At 35.4% G+C, this 18,487-nt stretch overlaps 1 protein-coding gene across 9 annotated transcripts in view; it reads right to left on the bottom strand.

Annotated features, from left to right (window-relative positions):
• The window catches only part of SOX6 (SRY-box transcription factor 6), a gene marked incomplete at its 3' end in the record, with an annotated part of 516,843 nt that overhangs the window by 267,939 nt on the left and 230,417 nt on the right, over positions 1 to 18,487 (bottom strand). Inside the window, exon 1 of one of the 9 annotated variants that reach the window (XM_079928505.1) lies at positions 2,361 to 3,453. The exons of the other annotated variants lie outside the window; for them this stretch is intronic. Of the gene's footprint in view, positions 1 to 2,360; positions 3,454 to 18,487 lie in introns of those variants that run through there. 9 annotated transcript variants of the gene reach the window in all.

Here is an 18,487-nt window from a genome sequence, read left to right as displayed (position 1 = left end):
TAGAGTGGGTTTTTCAGACCGCACCAAATGAACCTAGAATAACTTGCCTAACCAAGAGTTCGAATCACTGACAAACTCTAGATAAAATTCAGTCTTCAAGGAACACCACGGGTTATATCACTGATCTTTTTTGATCCAAAAGCCAAACCTTTAACCTCTTAAATGTTTTTGCTTTCTTAAAATATCTCATACAATGCTATATTCCATCCTATTTTTAGCTAAGCAGCAAGAGAAAGCATGCCTTTCCCATACAGCAGGGCAATGATATAAACATCAACACAGATGCACTGCCAGGAAGAGCTGGACTTCTCAAGCACTTGATCATTAAGGAATGCACCAACTGTTTTGGATAATCTCGTGCCAGCTCCCCTTTTGCTCCACACTCCCCTCTGGGAGTGGCCAAACTTGTCCTGATCTTAATTTTTCATTTTACTCCTCCATAGCCTCCCCCCATCCCCAAAAAGATGAGAAATGGCATTTATGCCTAGCAATGAAAAAGCAGGCTCACTTCCCCAAACAGACCAAAACTTTCAAACAATTAACCCTCCCCTCTTCTTTCAGATAAATTACTAAGTATAAAATGCAATCTGATTCCTTTGTTTATTCAATATGAACAATTTGTAAATGACTCAAGGATAAAATTCAGAAAATGTTGTGCTAAATTAGAACCATTATAAACATGCTAATGACTCAATGCTTCAGTAAAACACGCATGATCGGTGTGAAGAAATAGATTTAGTTCCTGTGAAATTCTGTTGTGCTGCTTTAAAACGATTTGGTCATTAAATCAGATATATTCCTTCCAGGAAAAATGTTAATTCCACAACCACTTTACTAGATAATATACTGTGAGTGTCTGTGTGTGTGTGTGTCAATGGGAGCTATTGAAAATGTCATTAGAACTGTTAGATGCAAGATTCTGACATGTTCATGAGGGAGAGAAAACCCCACATTTGAAAGCTGCAGGAAATACACATATAGACATCATCACACTGGGTGCAATATTCTCTCTTTGCACTGTTTTGATCTACCAAAGTCTGATAATTTTTTATAGGGACCCCTTAAAATTGGCACTTAACATACATTCATGGAAGTCACATTGTTCTATATGTGCAGGTAAGAGGTATCTCTTTCATCTGCTTTCCAAAGCTGCTTAACACCTATAACAATATCAGAAGGATCATTCAAAACCAAATTCCTCTCCCATATCTATCAAAGTACAACTGCTACCTACCAATGCCAATATAGAAAAAGAGGGAAATATCCAGCAGGTAAATCAGAGGCTCACAGCCTCCTGCTGTAGCTGAGACTTCAGTGATCACTAAGACCAAAACCCCATTTCAGAAATGAGGAAACAGAGTCAAGATAAGGAAGTCACTTGCCTTGCCCGAGGCCAAACAGTTGGCGACAGAGCCCTGACTCGAGTTCAGTGCTGGTTTTACTGAAATGACTATTTAAAGCATTATTTGAACATCAGTTTTAGTCTCTATGATGCAGCATTCAACAATAGAAAATGAATAATTACATCTATTATTAATTGCTTCAGATATGAAGTGAAGCACTCTAGTTCTTTAGAGAAGGGTGCTAAAAATTCGAGGTATTGCAGTGAAAGTAAATAGCGTTCAACAGCCAATTCTCCCATACATACTCCATTACACTAGTCTTCCTGTTCCTCCATATTTCATTTTCTATAACGCCTTATCTTTTTTGAACTAAGAGCTTTCTTTTCCTGAAGTCATCCACTGAGGAATAGCTAAGATGCTGCTTAAAAATACTCTTGAACTCGAAAAGTAATTCCTTCCAAATTATATTTTATTTCATGTACAAGAAGTAAGTATGTAGCCTGACACTATTTTCTGCTGCTCCATTGCCAAAGGCTAAGGTATTCAAACCATATGACGTGGGACACTGCTCTTTGGGTTCTACAAATGGTTGACTTCATTTTTACTCTTTCAAATATATATTTAACTGCTTTTTAAAAACTTTATAGAACTGTGGGAACAATAATTTTTGTGTTCCCACTGTGTCCTATAGTCCTTCTTTTGATTTCTTTGGGGAAATACTGCTGAATGCCACTATTGTCCTGATGGAGTTGTCAATCACAGGGCTTTGCTGTCTGCTTCCTACTTGACCCAGTCAGAATTCTCTCCTGGAACTATCTGGAAAGGCTCTCTTATGCTCAAGTTGAAAGCTATAAGTATATGGGCCAGGGATCAATCGTCATGGACATTCTCCCTGGCACATGGAGAGAGTCTGTATGCAATAAGAATGAATGAAACCAAAAATACTAAGCAAAGTAGAGAGGAGCAGATAGGAAAAGATAGAGGGAAAAAAACTTTACATCATGTTAGCATACTTACATCCCCAAAGAGCTAAAGCCAAATTCTGCTCCTGGAATTCTTCATAATGTAAGCCAATATATTCCTGTTTTTGCTTACACTATTTGAGTTGGGTTTCTGCCAGTTGTAACTTACCAAAAAACCTAAACAACAAGAAAACTGTAACAAAAACTGTCATACACATTCAAACGTGTTATGTTCCAAAGTTTAACACACCGAAAATCACCAATGCATTAACTTGTACTACCAGAGTAAAACATTTATTATGCAAACCTTGAAATAAGCCTCTTGCTATATTGAAAGATATGCAACAATGTTAAGGTAAAATACTATAGGACTGATATTTACAATTATTTAGCTATCTGAATTAGGATTTTCTGAACATGAGGCAACCAAAAGAAAATACAGCAGAAATAAGGTAGAAGCTTAAGGTCATTAAAAACAATAACAACAACTCCCATCTAAGATCAACAAGCCCCGATTTCAGTTTCGTGTTCATCAAAACAGCTTCATTGTTCTGGTCAGTTGACTTCATGTTTAAAATTATAAAAAAAAATTAAAAAATAAGATTTGGGCTTCCCTGGTGGCGCAGTGGTTGAGAGTCCGCCTGCCGATGCAGGGGACACGGGTTCGTGCCCCGGTCCGGGAAGGTCCCACATGCCGCGGAGCGGCTGGGTCCGTGAGCCATGGCCGCTGAGCCTGCGCGTCTGGAGCCTGTGCTCCGCAGCGGGAGAGGCCAAACAGTGAAAGGCCCGCGTACCGCAAAAAAAAAAAAAAAAATAATAAGTTTTTACTGATAAAATATCCCTTCCTATATGTTTTATTTATGTATTGGCAATCCATAAGAGATCAATTTAAGATAAGGTTATACTCAAGTTGGTTTTAAGGGTCCTCCATAATCTGGCCCTAGTGATTCATTTCCTATTACTTTTGCTACCTGAAACTCTTCATTCTGTTCAAATGAATTCACCAAACATACCTCCCTCTTCTGTACATGTCTTGTGTTTTTTCACTTCCACACCTTTGATCATGACATCCTCCTGATACTAATGTCTCCCCACTTCTTAATGCTTATGAAAAACCTTCCTATTCTGTGCTGCCTACATTAAATACCACCTCCTCAATTATGCCTTGATTTACCACTTGAAGCATAAATTCTCATCCTCTGAAAAGCAAAGTAGCACTTGCTGAGCACATATTATCTCTCAGGCACTGTATTTTTTACATTTTTTTCATGTATCAACTCATTAACTCAATTTCATAACTCTTCTACGTCTACCACTGCTATTACTTACCAATTTTACCATCATATGACTAGATATATGGTCAAGTTCATACTATATTACCTAACTAAATATTAAATTCCTTGATGGTCAGGGAATGTTTCCAATACCACTTTGTGTTCTTCCATATTACTTAAGCTCTGCACATAGTAAGTACTAAAACAAATTCTTTAATATACTAAAGAAGATCACTTTGTGTGTGTTAAGGAGTGACAGAACTACCTTTTTATTAACTATATTGATAAATAATTTAATATACATCATATAATAAATGCACCCATCTTAAATGTGTATTTGATCAATTTTGTCAAATTACACATTCATGTAGCTGCCACCACAAAGAAAATATAGAACATTTCCAAAAAGTTATTGTATGCTCCCTTTCAGTCATTTATCCATAATCCTAACCCAGGCAACCACCGATCTGACTTCTATTGCTATAGAATAATTTTGCCTACTCTTGAATTTTATAAAAATGAAAGTATACAGTATGTACTTTTTGGATATGAATCCTTCCAAATAGCATAAAATTTTCGAGATTCAATCATGTTGCAGCATGTATGAGTACTTTGGTCCTTTGTGTTAATGGATAGACTTCCATTGTATAAATACACCACAAATTGTTTATCCATTCATCTGTTTTTGGACATGTGGGTTTCTCCCACTTTGGGGCTATTATGAAAATCCATTCATAAGTCTTTTTATAAATATACATCTCTTTTTTCCCTCTAAAAATGGAATTTCTTCAAAATGTGGGGTCGTTATAGGCCTGACTTTATAAGAAACTGCCGAAAAGTTTTCCGAAGGGGCTACATCATTTTACACTTCCACCAACAATGCATAAGAGGGTCTAGTTGCTTTATACCCTCATTAACACTTCTTAGTGTTACTACTTTAATCTTAGTCATTCTAGTGAGTGTATAGTGGTATCTCAGTGTGGTTTTAACTTACATTTCCTCAATGACTAAAGAATAAAATATACTTTCATGTGCTTATTGACTGTGTGTATATCTACTTTTGTGAAGTGTTGTTCAAATATTTTACCCATTTTTATATTTAATCATTTGTCTTCTTTTTAGCGAGTTTTAAGTTATTTATATTTATATATGCTTTATAAATTACATATTTATACAATTATATATTTATATAATATATATATAATTTATTATATATTACATATACATAAGTTATTTATGAATATAAACAGATACCTATCTTTTATATATTTATATGTATTGTGAATATTTTTACCAAGTCTGCAGTATGCCTCTTTATCTTCACAGTGTATCTTTTGAGGATCCATTGTTTCTTAATTTGATATTATCCAATTATCAAGGTTTTTTCTTTATGATTAGTGTTTTCATCTAAGAAATCTTTACCTACACCAAGATCACAAAGTATTCTATATTTTCCTCTAGAAGCTTTATATTTTAGTTTTATATTTAGATCTGTGATCCATTCTGTTATTTCGTGTGCATAGGTCTATTTCTGGATTCTCTGTTCTGTTTTACTGATCAATTCATTATCCTTATACCAATACCAAACTGTTTTGATTACTGAGCTTTATAGTAAGTCTTGCAATCACATAGAATTAGTCCTCCATGTTTGTTCTTCTATTTCAAATTTGCTTTGGCTATCCTTGGTCCTTTGCATTTCCATTTGAATTTTAGAATCAGCTTGCCCGCCTCCCCCCAAAAAAACACCTTGGATTTTATTGGATTTGCCTTGAATCTACAGGTCACTTTCATCCTTTATTACTTTTAATATAAATATTGAAAGCTATGAATTTCCCTCAAAGTACTGTTTTAATTTCATCCCACATATTTTGTTAGGTTATGTTTTCATTATCATTCAGTTTAATATATTTTACAATTTTCCTTGTTCTTTTTCTTTGTTATATGGTTTAGTTATATGTATGTGGTTTAGTGGCCAAACATTTGGGATTTTTAAAATTTTCCTTTTGTTATCTATTTGTAATTTATTTCCATTGAGAACAAGGAATATACTTTATATAATTTCAGTCCTTTTATGTTTATTGAGACTTGTTTTATGGCCTAGCATATGCTTTATCTAGTGAGATTTGAATACACACTTGAAATGAATAATTATTCTGCAATTTTGAGTGTAGTACTCTAACAGTGTCAATTAGGTCAAACTGATGGATAATGTTGTTCAGGTCTTCTATATTCTTACGGATTTTCTGTCTTTTTTTTTTTTTCAAATTCTGAAAGAGAAGTATTGAAATCTCCAACAATAATTAGATGGGAGACTTGTCTTTTTTTTCTTTCAGTCTGTCAACTTTTGCTTCATGTATTTTGAGCCTCTGTTTTTAGATGCATATACATTTAGAAACGTTATGTCTTCTTGATGACCTAGCTCTTTAATCATTATGAAATATATTTTTGATCTCTGGTAATATTCCTTTTTCTGCAGTCTACTTTTATATTAACCACTTCAGCTTTCTTATCATTAGTGTTTGCATGGTATATCTTCACCCATCCTTTTACTTCAAACCTATCTACATCTTTATATTTACTGTGTTTCTTGTAGTCAGTATATTAATTGATTCTTGTTTTTTAATCCAATTTGATAATCTCTACCTTTCAAAGTTAGAACAATTAGTCCATTTACATTTAATGTAATTATTGTTAATAGAGTTTAAATCTACCATTTTGCTATTTTTTTCTATATTTTTCATCTGTACTTTGTTCCTTTTATCCTATTTCCTTGTCTTTTAATTAATTTAACTTTTTAGAATTAATTTATCTCCTCTATTGGTTTATCAGTTATATCTCTTTATTTCATTATCTTATTGGTTGGTCAAGAATTTATAACATGTATCTTTAACTTACAACAGTCTATCATCAAGTAATATACCATTTCAGATACAATGTAAGAAACTTAAAAATGCTCCATCTTTTGTGCTATTGTTGTCATACATACTACTTTTACATGTTTTAAACTCCATAATAAATTGTTACTGTTTTTGCTATAGAGCAAATTATAGCTAAATTAATTATTAGAAAGTATTAGAAAATGCCTTCAGATTTACCATTTTCAGTACTCTTCATTTCTTTTTAAAAACCTAAGTTTTCATCTAGAATTATTTTCCTTTAGCCTGACAAAATTTCATTAAAATTTTCCATAGAGAAAACTTGCTGGCAGTAAATTCTCCAGACTTTGTTTGTCTGAAATGTCTGTATTTCACCTTCAGGTGAAATTCAGGTGAATATTCAGGTGAAGAATATTTTTAATAAATATAGAATTCAAGGTTATTTTTTTTCTTTTAGGACTCCAAAAGATGCCACTGCAATGTCTCTGACTTGTATTTTTTCTGATGTGAAGTCAGGGATAATTTCTATCTTTGTCCCACTATAAACAGTGTATCTTTGGCCACTTTTAAGATTCTCTTACATTAGTTTTCACCAATTTTATTTTGGTGTCCTTTGATATACATTTTTCTTTGTGTTTATCCTTCTTGGACCTAGAGATTTATATTTTTGACAAATCTGGAATTTTTTCAGCCATTTTGTCTTAAAAATATATATATATAAATCTGGTCTATCCTCTCTAGGTACTCTAATTGCACATGATCCATTAGTTCTTAAAAGCTATGAGGCTCTGTTTATTTATTTATATTTTCCCTGCCTTTTTTCTCTCTGTGCACCAGTCTGGATGGTTTCTATTACCCTGTCTTTAGTTTAACTAATCTTTTAATGTACAGCTAATTATTTGCATTTAAATTCTTCAAGTACTTTTTTTTAATTTTAAGATATTGTATTTTTCACTCCTTGCATTTGTAAATTTTTTATTTTATTGTTTCCATTTCTCTCTTCAATATGTTCATATTTTCCTTCAATCCTTGAGTATATCTATATGGTAATTTTAAAGTCATTATCTGCTAATTCTAATATTATCTGTGTAATTTCTTAGTCTCTTTCTATTGATTGATTTTTGCTTCTTCATATGTCTAGTATTTTATTGTATATTGGGCAACAAGTATATTATATTGCTGAGTGTTTGGAATTTGTTCTTTTCCTTTAAATAGTATGAATTTTCTTCTGGTGGGTATTCATTTATTCACAGATCATCTGATCATTTTGAGGTTTTTTTTTAAGCTTTGTTATGGTGGGGATAGAGTATCATTTACTCTGGGGCTAATTTATCCTTATTCCAAAGATACAGCTTTTCTGGGTCTCCACTGAATGCCCTGGGTGTTTAATGAAGACATTGCACTGGAGAAAGTTGAAACTTAAATGTATCCCTATAATGTATGAACCATGATAGTTTTGCAGTTTACTAGTTTTTCTCTTCCAGGTGGTTGTTCTTTGCCAAGCTTCTTGTAGTCATACTCTATTCATGTATTGGGTTGGCCAAAAAGTTCATTCGGGTTTTCCATAAGAGCTTACGGAAAAACCCAAAAGAAATTTTGGCCAACCCAATAGTATTAGTATTCAGCAAAAACTCAAGAGGACTCCTGATAAGACTTGTGGAGTTCTTTCTCTGTACAGCTTTCTTCACTCTCAGCATCCCCCCTGCAAATAATAGCCACTACAGTTTCCCCAAACACTGACCCCTGATTGTTCAGGTCAGTGAGGTTGCCTTATAGTACTTGGGTTGGTTCTCCTTGCATCAGGCTCTGCTAAATGCCACCAGGTAGAAAGCCAGGATAATTAGGGCTCAGTTTGTTTTTCTTCACTCATAGATTATAGTCTCCTGCTTCCTGATTTCTAACTTCTTAAAACAGTTGCCACATATAGCTGATCAAGATCTCTTGTTTATATTAGTAGATTGAGTCTACTACCACTTACACATTTATGGCAGAAGCAGAACTACAATATACTTTTCAAAATAATGTTATCACAGAAAATCATTCTCTACCAGTTCCTTTTTTAAAAGATAGTTTAGGGGTTTTTCCATTAATTTCATATTAATATTTTGGCATTTTATAGGGGCATGGGCAACTAATCTTCATAAAGGATTTTGAATGTCAGGTTTTTTTTAACATCTTTATTGTAGTATAATTGCTTTACAATGTTGTGTTAGTTTCTGCTGTATAACAAAGTGAATCAGCTATAGGTATACATATGCCCCCATATCCACTCCCTCTTGCGCCTCCCTCCCACCCTCTCTTATCCCACCCCTCTAGGTAGTCAAAAAGCACTGAGCTGATCTCCCTGTGCTAAGCAGCTGCTTCCCACTAGCTATCTATTTTACATTTGGTAGTGTATATATGTAAATGCCACTCTCTCACATTGTCTCACCTTACCCTTCCCCCTCCCCGTGTCCTCAAGTCCATTCTCTACATCTGTGTCTTTGTTCCTGTCCTGCCCCTAGGTTCATCAAAAACAGTTATTTTTTAGGTTCCATATATATGTGTTAGCATACGGCATTTGTTCTACTCTTTCTGACTTACTTCACTCTGTATGACACATTCTAGGTCCATCCACCTCACTACAAATAACTCACTTTCGTTTCTTTCTATGGCTGAGTAATATTCCATTGTATATATGTGCCACACCTTCTTTATCCATTCATCTGTCGATGGACACTTAGGTTGCTTCCATGTCCCGGCTACTGTAAATAGTGGTGCAATGGACATTGGGGTACATGTCTCTTTTTGAATTATGGTTTTCTCAGGGTATATATGCCCACTAGGGGCATCGCTGGGTCATATGGTAGTTCTATTTTTAGTTTTTTAAGGAACCTCTATACTGTTCTCCATAGTGATTGTATCAATTTACATTCCTACCAACAGTGCAAGAGGGTTCCCTTTTCTCCACACCTTCTCAAGCATTTACAGTGTGTAGATTTTTTTTTTTTTTTTTGCGGTATGCAGGCCTCTCACCGCTGTGGCCTCTCCCATTGTGGAACACAGGCTCCGGATGTGTAGGCTCAGCGTCCACGGCTCACGGGCCCAGCCGCTTCGCGGCATGTGGGATCCTCCTGGACTGGGGCACGAACCCGTGTCCCCTGCATCGGAAGGCAGACTTTCAACCACTGTGCCACCAGGGAAGCCCTACTGTTTGTAGATTTTTTGATGATGGCCATTCTGACTGGTGTGAGGTGATACCTCATTGTAGTTCTGATTTGCATTTCTCTAATGATTAGTGACGTTGAGCATCCTTTCATGTGTTTCTTGGCAATCTGTCTGTCTTCTTTGGAGAAATGTCTATTCAGGTCTTCTGCCCATTTTTTCATTGGCTTGTGTGGTTTTTTTTTTATATTGAGTTGCGTGAGCTGCTTGTGTATTTTGGAGATTAATCCTTTGTCAGTTGCTTCGTTTGCAAATATTTTCTCCCATTCTGAGGGCTGTCTTTTCGTCTTGTTTACGGTCTCCTTTGCTGTGCAAAAGCTTTTAAGTTTCATTAGGTCCCATTTGTTTATTTTTGTTTTTATTTCCATTTCTCTAGGAGGTGGGTCAAAAAGGATCTTGCTGTGATTTAGGTCATAGAGTGTTCTGCCTATGTTTTCCTCTAAGAGTCTTATAGTATCTGGCCTTATATTTAGGTCTTTAATCCATTCTGACTTTATTTTTGTGTATGGTGTTAGGAAGTGTTCTAATTTCATTCTTTTACATGTAGCTGTCCAGTTTTCCCAGCACCACTTATTGAAGAGGCTGTCTTTTCTCCATTGCATATTCTTGCCTTCTTTATCAAAGATAACGTGACCATAGGTGAGTGGGTTTATCTCTGGTCTTTCTATCCTGTTCCATTGATCTGTATTTCTGTTTTTCTGCCAGTATCTCCAGTTCCATTTTTCTTTCTCAAGATTGCTTTGGCTATTTGGGGTCTTTTGTGTTTCCATACAAATTGTGAAATTTTTTGCTCTAGTTCTGTGAAAAATGCCATTGGTAGTTTGATAGGGACTGCATTGAATTTGTAGATTGCTTTGGGTAGTATACTCATTTTCACACTGTTGATTCTTCCAATGCAAGAACATGGTATATCTCTCTATCTGTTTCTATCGTCTTTAATTTCTTTCACCAGTGTCTTATAGTTTTCTGAATACAGGCCTTTTGTCTCCTTAGCTAGGTTTATTCCTAGGTATTTTATTCTTTGTGTTGCAATGGTCAATGTGTTTCCTTAATTTCTCTTTCGGATCTTTCAGCGTTAGTATATAGGAATACAAGAGATTTCTGGGCATTAATTTTGTATCCTGCTACTTTGCCAGATTCATTGATTAGCTCTAGTAGTTTTCTGGTAGCATCTTTAGGATTCTCTATGTATAGTATCATGTCATCTGCAAATAGTGACAGTTTGACTTCTTCTTTTCCAGTTTGGATTCCTTTTATTTCTTTTTCTTCTCTGATTGCTGTGGCTAAAACCTCCAAAACTATGTTGAATAATAGTGGTGAGAGTGGGAAACCTTGTTTGTTCCTGATCTTAGAGGAAATGGTTTCAGTTTTTCACCATTGAGAACGATGTGGGCTGTGGGTTTGTCATATATGGCCTTTATTATGTTGAGGTAGGTTCCCTCTATGCCCACTTTCTGGAGAGTTTTTATCATAAATGGGTGTTGAATTTGTCAGAAGCTTTTTCTGCATCTATTGAGATGATCATATGACTTTTATCCTTCAATTTGTTAATATGGTGTATCATATTGATTGATTTGTGTATACTGAAGAATCCTTGCATTCCTGGGATAAACCCCACTTGATCATGGTGTATGATCCTTTTAATGTGCTGTTGGATTCCGTTTCCTAGTATTTTGTTGAGGATTTTTGCATCTGTGTTCATCAGTGATATTGGCCTTTAGTTTTCTTTCTTTGTGACATCTTTGTCTGGTTTTGGTCTCAGGGTGACAGTGGCCTTGTAGAAGGAGTTTGGGAGTGTTCCTCCCTCTGCTATATTTTGGAAGGGTTTGAGAAGGATAGGTGTTAGCTCTTCTCTAGATGTTTGATAGAATTCACCTGTGAAGCCATCTGGTCCTGGGCTTTGGTTTGTTGGACGATTTTTAGTCACAGTCTCAATTTCAGTACTTGTGATTGGTCTGTTCATATTTTCTGTTTCTTCCTGGTTCAGCTTTGGAAGGTTGTGCTTTTCTAAGAATTTGTCCATTTTTTCCAGGTTGTCCATTTTATTGGCACATAGTTGCTTGTAGTAATCTCTCATGATCTTTTGTATTTCGGCAATGCCAGTTGTTACTTCTCCCTTTTCATTTCTAATTCTGTTGATTTGAGTCTTCTTCCTTTTTTTCTTGATGAGTCTGGCTAATGCTTTATCAATTTTGTTTTATCTTCTCAAAGAACCAGCTTTTAGTTTTACTGATCTTTGCTATTGTTTCCTTTATTTCTTTTTCATTTATTTCTGATCTGATCTTTATGATTTCTTTCCTTCTGCCAACTTTGGGGTTTTTTTGTTCTTCTTTCTCTAATTGCTTTAGGTGCAAGCTTAGGTTGTTTATTTGAGATGTTTCTTGTTTCTTGATGTAGGATTGTACTGCTATAAACTTCCCTCTTAGAACTGCTTTTGCTGCATCCCATAGGTTTTGGGTTGTCATGTGTTCATTGTCATTTGTTTCTAGCTATTTTTTTATATCCTCTTTTATTACTTCAGTGATCTCTTGGTTATTTAGTAGCGATTCTTTAGCCTCCATGTGTTTGCATTTTTTTACAGTTTTTTTTCCTGTAATTGATATCTAGTCTCATACCATTGTGGTCGGAAAAGATACTTGATATGATTTCAATTTTCTTAAATTTACTGAGGCTTGATTTGTGACCCAAAATATGATCTATCCTGGAGAATGTTCCATGAGTACTTGAGAAGAAATCATATTCTGTTCTTTCTGGATGGAATGTCCTATAAATATCAATTAAGTCCGTATTTTCTATTGTGTCGTTCAAAGCTTCTGTTTCCTTATTTATTTTCATTTTGGTGATCTGTCCTTTGGTGAAAGTGGGGTGTTAAAGTCCCCTACTATTATTGTTTACTTTCGATTTCCCCTTTTATGGCGGTTAGAATTTGCTTTATGTATTGAGGTGCTCCTATGTTGGGTGCATAAATATTTACAATTGTTATATCTTCTTCTTGGATTGATCCCTTGATCATTATGTAGTGTTCTTCTTTGTCTCTTGTAATAGTCTTTATTTTAAAGTCTATTTTGTCTGATATGAGAATTGCTACTCCAGCTTTCTTTTGACTTCCATTTGCATGGAATATCTTTTTCCATTCCCTCACTGTCAGTCTGTATGTGTCCCTATATCCGAAGTGTGTCTCTTGTAGACAGCATATATACAGGTCGTTTTTGTATTCATTCAGCCAGTATGTCTTTGGGATGGAGTATTTAATCCATTTACATTTAAGGTACTTATCAATATGTATGTTCCTATTACCATTTTCTTAATAGTTTTGGGTTTGTTTTTGTAGGTCTTTTCCTTCTCTTGTGTTTCCTACCTAGAGAAGTTCCTTTAGTATTTGTTGTACAGCTCGTTTGTTGGTGTTGAATTCTCTTAACTTTTGTTTGTCTCTAAAGCTTTTGATTTCTCCTTTGAATCTGAATGAGATCCTTGCTGGGTAGAGCAATCTTGGTTGTAAGTTTTTCCCTTTCAACACTTTAAATGTGTCCTGCCACTTCCGTCTGGCTTGCAGTGTTTCTGCTGAAAGATCAGCTGTTAACATTATGGGGATTCCCTTGTATGTTATTTGTTGCTTTTCCCTTGTTGCTTTTAATATTTTTTCTCTGTATTTAATTTTTCATAGTTTGATTAATATGTGTCTTGGTGTGTTTCTCCTTGGATTTATCCTGTATGGGATTCTCTGCGCCTTCTGGATTTGATTGACCATTTCTTTTCCCATGTAAGGGAAGTTTTCAACTATAATCTCTTCAAATATTTTGTCAGACCCTTTCCTTTTTTTCTTCTTCTTCTGAGACCTCTATAATTCGAATGTTGGTGCATTTAATGTTGTCCCAGAGGTCTCTGAGACTGTCCTCAATACTTTTTATTCTTTTTTCTTTATTCTGCTCTGCAGCAATTATTTCCACTATTTTATCTTCCAGGTCACTTATCTGTTCTTCTGCCTCAGTTGTTCTGCTATTGATTCCTTCTAGAGAAGTTTTAATTTCATTTATTGTGTTGTTCATCATTGTTTGTTTGCTCTTTAGTTCTTCTACATCCTTGCTAAAAGTTCCTTGTATTTCCTCCATTCTGTTTTCAAGATTTTGGATCATCTTTACTATCATTACTCTGAATTCTTTTTCAGGTAGACTGCCTATTTCCTCTTCATTTGTTTTGGCTGGTGGGTTTTTACCTTGCTCCTTCATCTGCTGCATATTTCTCTGTCTTCTCATTTTGCTTAACTTACTGTTTGGGGTCTCCTTTTCACAGGCTGCAGGTTCGTAGTTCCCATTGTTTTTGGTGTCTGCTCCCAGTGGGTAAGGTTGGCTCAGTGGGTTGTGTAGGCTTCCAGGTGGAGGGTACTGGTGCCTGTGTTCTGGTGGATGAGGCTGGATCCTGTCTTTCTGGTGGGCAGGAACATATCCGGTAGTGTGTTTTAGGGTGTCTGTGAACTTATTATGAGTTTAGGCAGCCTCTCTGCTAATGGGTGGGGTCATGTTCCTGTCTTTCTAGTTGTTTGGCATGGGGTGTCCAGCACTGGAGCTTGCTGGTCCTTAAGTGGAGCTGGGTCTTAGTGTTGAAATGGAGATATCTGCGAGAGCTCTCGCCGATTGATATTATGTGGGGCTGGGAGGTCTCTGGTGGTCCAATGTACTGAAATTGGCTCTCTCACCTCAGAGGCTCAGGTCTGACACCAGCTGAAGCACCAAGACCCTGTCAGCCACACGGCACTCTTGTTTCCAACAGACCCTGCAGGCAGAGACCCAGGAGACTGACTGATGTGGTAGGAATTCTCACCTCTGCTGGCTTCTGTCAGGTGTCCCAGCATCTCTTACTGCAACAGCTTTGGGACAAGTAGTGCCCAGCCAGTAAAGTTGCATCCCATTCTCATCCCAGCTGTTGGGTAGGAAGAAATTGCCCTCTACCCTTCTAGCTTCTTCTGGCTGGTCAAAATGGCTGAAACTCTCACCTTAAATGCCATCTTCTACTAAAGACAAAAGAGGGTGTCATAGATTTTTATAAGGCATAATAGCAAGCCATAATATCTCTCTTTTAGAATAAGAGAATATCAAAGCTAAAAAAGCTACTGGAAAATTTACTGGTCAACACCCCCATGCTATAAACAGAGAAACTGAAGCCTAGATAAGGAAAGTGATTTATTTAAGATCACATTTTGTGACACAAACCTAAAACACAGGTGTCCCAGAGCCCACTCTGCTGACAGTGAACACAAAGAGAACTCTCTTAAATTCTATCTCAATGTAGCATGCTTATCACAGTTTCAAAGATATACACAAGTAGCTGATGAGTGCTTTGAGCCCTTAACTACTCCCTGCAAAGCAGTATAATCAAGCAGTTCAAAATGGAAAGCTGGATAACCACTAAAAGAATCATAAAAGACCGTGTATCAATAAGGTCATAGAGAAGGAAAAATAAAATAATAAAAAAATACATGATTAATAAAGAAGACAAAAACTGAGAAATAAAGAAACAAAAACTAGATGGACAGGGAAAACAGAAAATACATTAAAAATGGTAGACTTAAAATGAAATATCAGGAATTATATTAATATAAAAGGGCTAAATATGACAAATTTTAAAAAGATAGTCAAAGTGGGATGAAAATCAGAACCCAACGTTAGGTTGTTTATAACAGAGAAACATTAAATATAGGACACAAAAAGATTAAAAGTAAATAGATAAAAAGGGGTATATCATACAAACACTAGCCAAAAAAAAAAAGAAAGCTGGTATAGATATATTAATAGCAGATAAATATACTTTAAGGCAAGCCATATCAATAGAGATAAGGACGGACATTGAATAATGATAAAAGGATCATTCTAACAATCCTAAAACTAGTAAAATCAATAAGATAAACCAGCATATCTCCATAAAAAGTTAGGCATATCCCCAATCATAGTTGAGATTTTAACATAGGTCCCTCAGTAGAATAAGAGAAAAATCAATAAAAATACAGAATAAGAAATATGATCAACTTACATTAACTAATTGACATATTTCAAACTCTACCCCCCAATAACTGTATGATATACATTCTGTTCAAGTGCACATGGAAATTACTCAAATAGACCACATGTTGAGGGATAAAGCAAGTCTAAACAAATTTCAAAAACTGAAATCATGGAGAGTATAGTTTCTGACCACAATGGAATCAAAACAGAAATAGGTAATAGGAAGATAACTAGAAAATCACCAAAGCAGGATTTAAACAACACACTTAACTAATCTATGGCACAAAAAATTAATCACAATGAATATTACATAATATTTTGCACTGAATTATAATGAAAATCTGACATCTGAAAATTTTTATGTCAGATAATGCAGTTATTAAAACTTAAAATGCAAATGTTACAGAAGCAGAAAGGTTGAAAATAAATTACCTAAGCTCCATCTTAATCTAGAAGAAGTACACCAAATAAACCCCCAGACAGGGATGATGAAAAAATATCTGAAAGCATAAGTCAATGAAATAGACAACTGTAGTAAAATAGAGAACAAAATAAAACTAAAAGATGAACCTTTAGCAAGACTGATCAAGTAACAGGGAAAACAAATTATTAACATTAGCAATGAAAAAGGAGACATCACTATATATTACTATAGATACTATAATAATAAAATGGATCGAACAACTTTATGCTAATAAATTTGAAAGTTTAGATAAAAAAGAAACACTTCTTTTAAAAAACACTTATTAAAGTAGAAAACCAAAATAGTTCTTTATCTACTAAAGACAATTAATTTATAATTAAAAGCCTTCCCATGGAGGTGCTCTAGGCCCTGATTGCTGCACTGGTGAATTTTTCTGAACATTCGAGGTAGAAATTGTACAATATTGTACAAACTCTTCAGAGAATAGAGAAAGAAGAAACACTGCCCAATTCATTTTATAAAGCTAGCAAAACCTTGACAAGTACATTATAAGAAATCTACAGACCAATCTCTGTCATAAACATAGATGCAAAAATCCTCAATAAAATATTAATAAATTTAATCCATGAATATATAAAAAGGACCAAGTGGGAATTATTTGAGGAACACAAAATTGCTTAAAGATTCAAAGACCAATCAATATTATGTACCTTATATGAAAAAGGTGAAAAATCATATGATCATCACCATAGATGCAGACAAAGCATTTTATGATATTCAATACTCATTCATGATTTTTAAAAAAAGAGCTCTCAGCAAGCTAGGAACAAGAGAATACTTCATATTTTGATCATACACCTACAGCAAACATCATTATTAATGCTGAAACACTGAATGCTTTCTTCTGATTTCAAGAACAAGACAGCAATACCTATTACCCTTATATTCAACATCATCCTAGTAATCCTAGGTAGAGAGATAAGATAAGAAAAAGAAACAAATGTATATAGCAGACTTCTGGTTTCCAGTCCAGCATGTAAGGAGTTTGGAAATTGTCACTGTCTTCTAACAACAACAATTTAAAATCTGAACAAACTGAAAAATCAATAACTCTTCTTGGATGCATCAGAGAAGTGAGGTCACATAGCAAATCAATGCTCCAAGTATTGGAGAGAAGGACAAGTGGATACAGAGATTCACAAATTACAAGAGCAGAAACTCATAAGCAGGAACTTCTATGGCAACCAGTGCCAAGGCAGGAAAATTTAAACTGTAATTTCCAAACTAGTGAAGGCTTGCCATGGACAACTCAAACTTAAAAATTCCAGGGAGACCCAGTTATATTCTACACTTCTGTGAGTTTTACCTCCAGGTGCTCTACTAGGTCTTCACAGTGAATACTGGAGAATGATCCCCTTGTGCTTCCAGTGGGGAAAGAGGAAAAGGAACCATTTTGAAATATACCAGAGCATTCTGTTCTTAACAAGGCCTACACTCAGGAGAAACAATTTTTACCAGAGCTTAACATGGTAGGGTTTATCAGAACCTAACCTACCTGGGAAAGTGAAATACTCAACTCCAGCTTCCTCTAGCTTTCCATGTGGGAGAAGGAAAATACTCAACTCCAGCCCCCTCCAGCCAAAGTGTCCCACCTAAGGGGGGAGGGAAGGAAGGAGAAGCACTAGTGAAGTTCATGATCCAGGGCCACAGGGTCACCAAAAGACTGAGGGCTAAGGAATGCTTTCCCTCTCTCCCCCTATACCTCATTGTTAAAGGCCTATTCACCTTTAGTTATTTACCTATTAACCTTTTAGTTACCTTTACTAAAGGCCTATTTACCATAGTTCTTTTTATCCCATACCTCATGTCTTCCTTTCAACAACAGCAACAACAAAATTGCCAAGTATACTAAAAGGCAAAAAATACAGTTTGAAGAGATTGAATGAACACCAGAATCAGAGTCAGATATGGCAGGAATGTTGGAATTGTCAGACCAGGAATTTTTAAAAACTGTGATTAATATGCTAATGGATTTAATGGAAAAAATAGATAATATGCAAGAACAGATAGATAATGTATTCAGAGAAATGGAAATTCTAAGAAAGAATCTAAAAGAAATGCTAGAGATCAAAAACACTGATACAGACATGAAGAATGCTTTTGATGTACTCATTAGTAGATGGGAACAATCTGAGGAAAGTCTCTGAGCTTGAGGATATGACAACAGAAACTTGTAAAATTGAAAAGCAAAGACTGGGAAAAAATTAGAACAGAATATTCAAGAACTATGGACAGGGTTTCCCTGGTGGCGCAGTGGTTGAGAGTCTGCCTGCTGATGCAGGGGACATGGGTTCGTGCCCCAGTCCGGGAAGATTCCACATGCCACGGAGTGGTTGGGCCTGTGAGCC

Source organism: Stenella coeruleoalba, assembly GCF_951394435.1.
Source record: "Stenella coeruleoalba genome assembly, chromosome: 8".
NCBI classification, from domain to species: domain Eukaryota; kingdom Metazoa; phylum Chordata; class Mammalia; order Artiodactyla; family Delphinidae; genus Stenella; species Stenella coeruleoalba.
The sequence above is the reverse complement of the archived record's forward strand: the minus strand, read 5'-3'. Positions and strand labels throughout refer to the sequence as shown.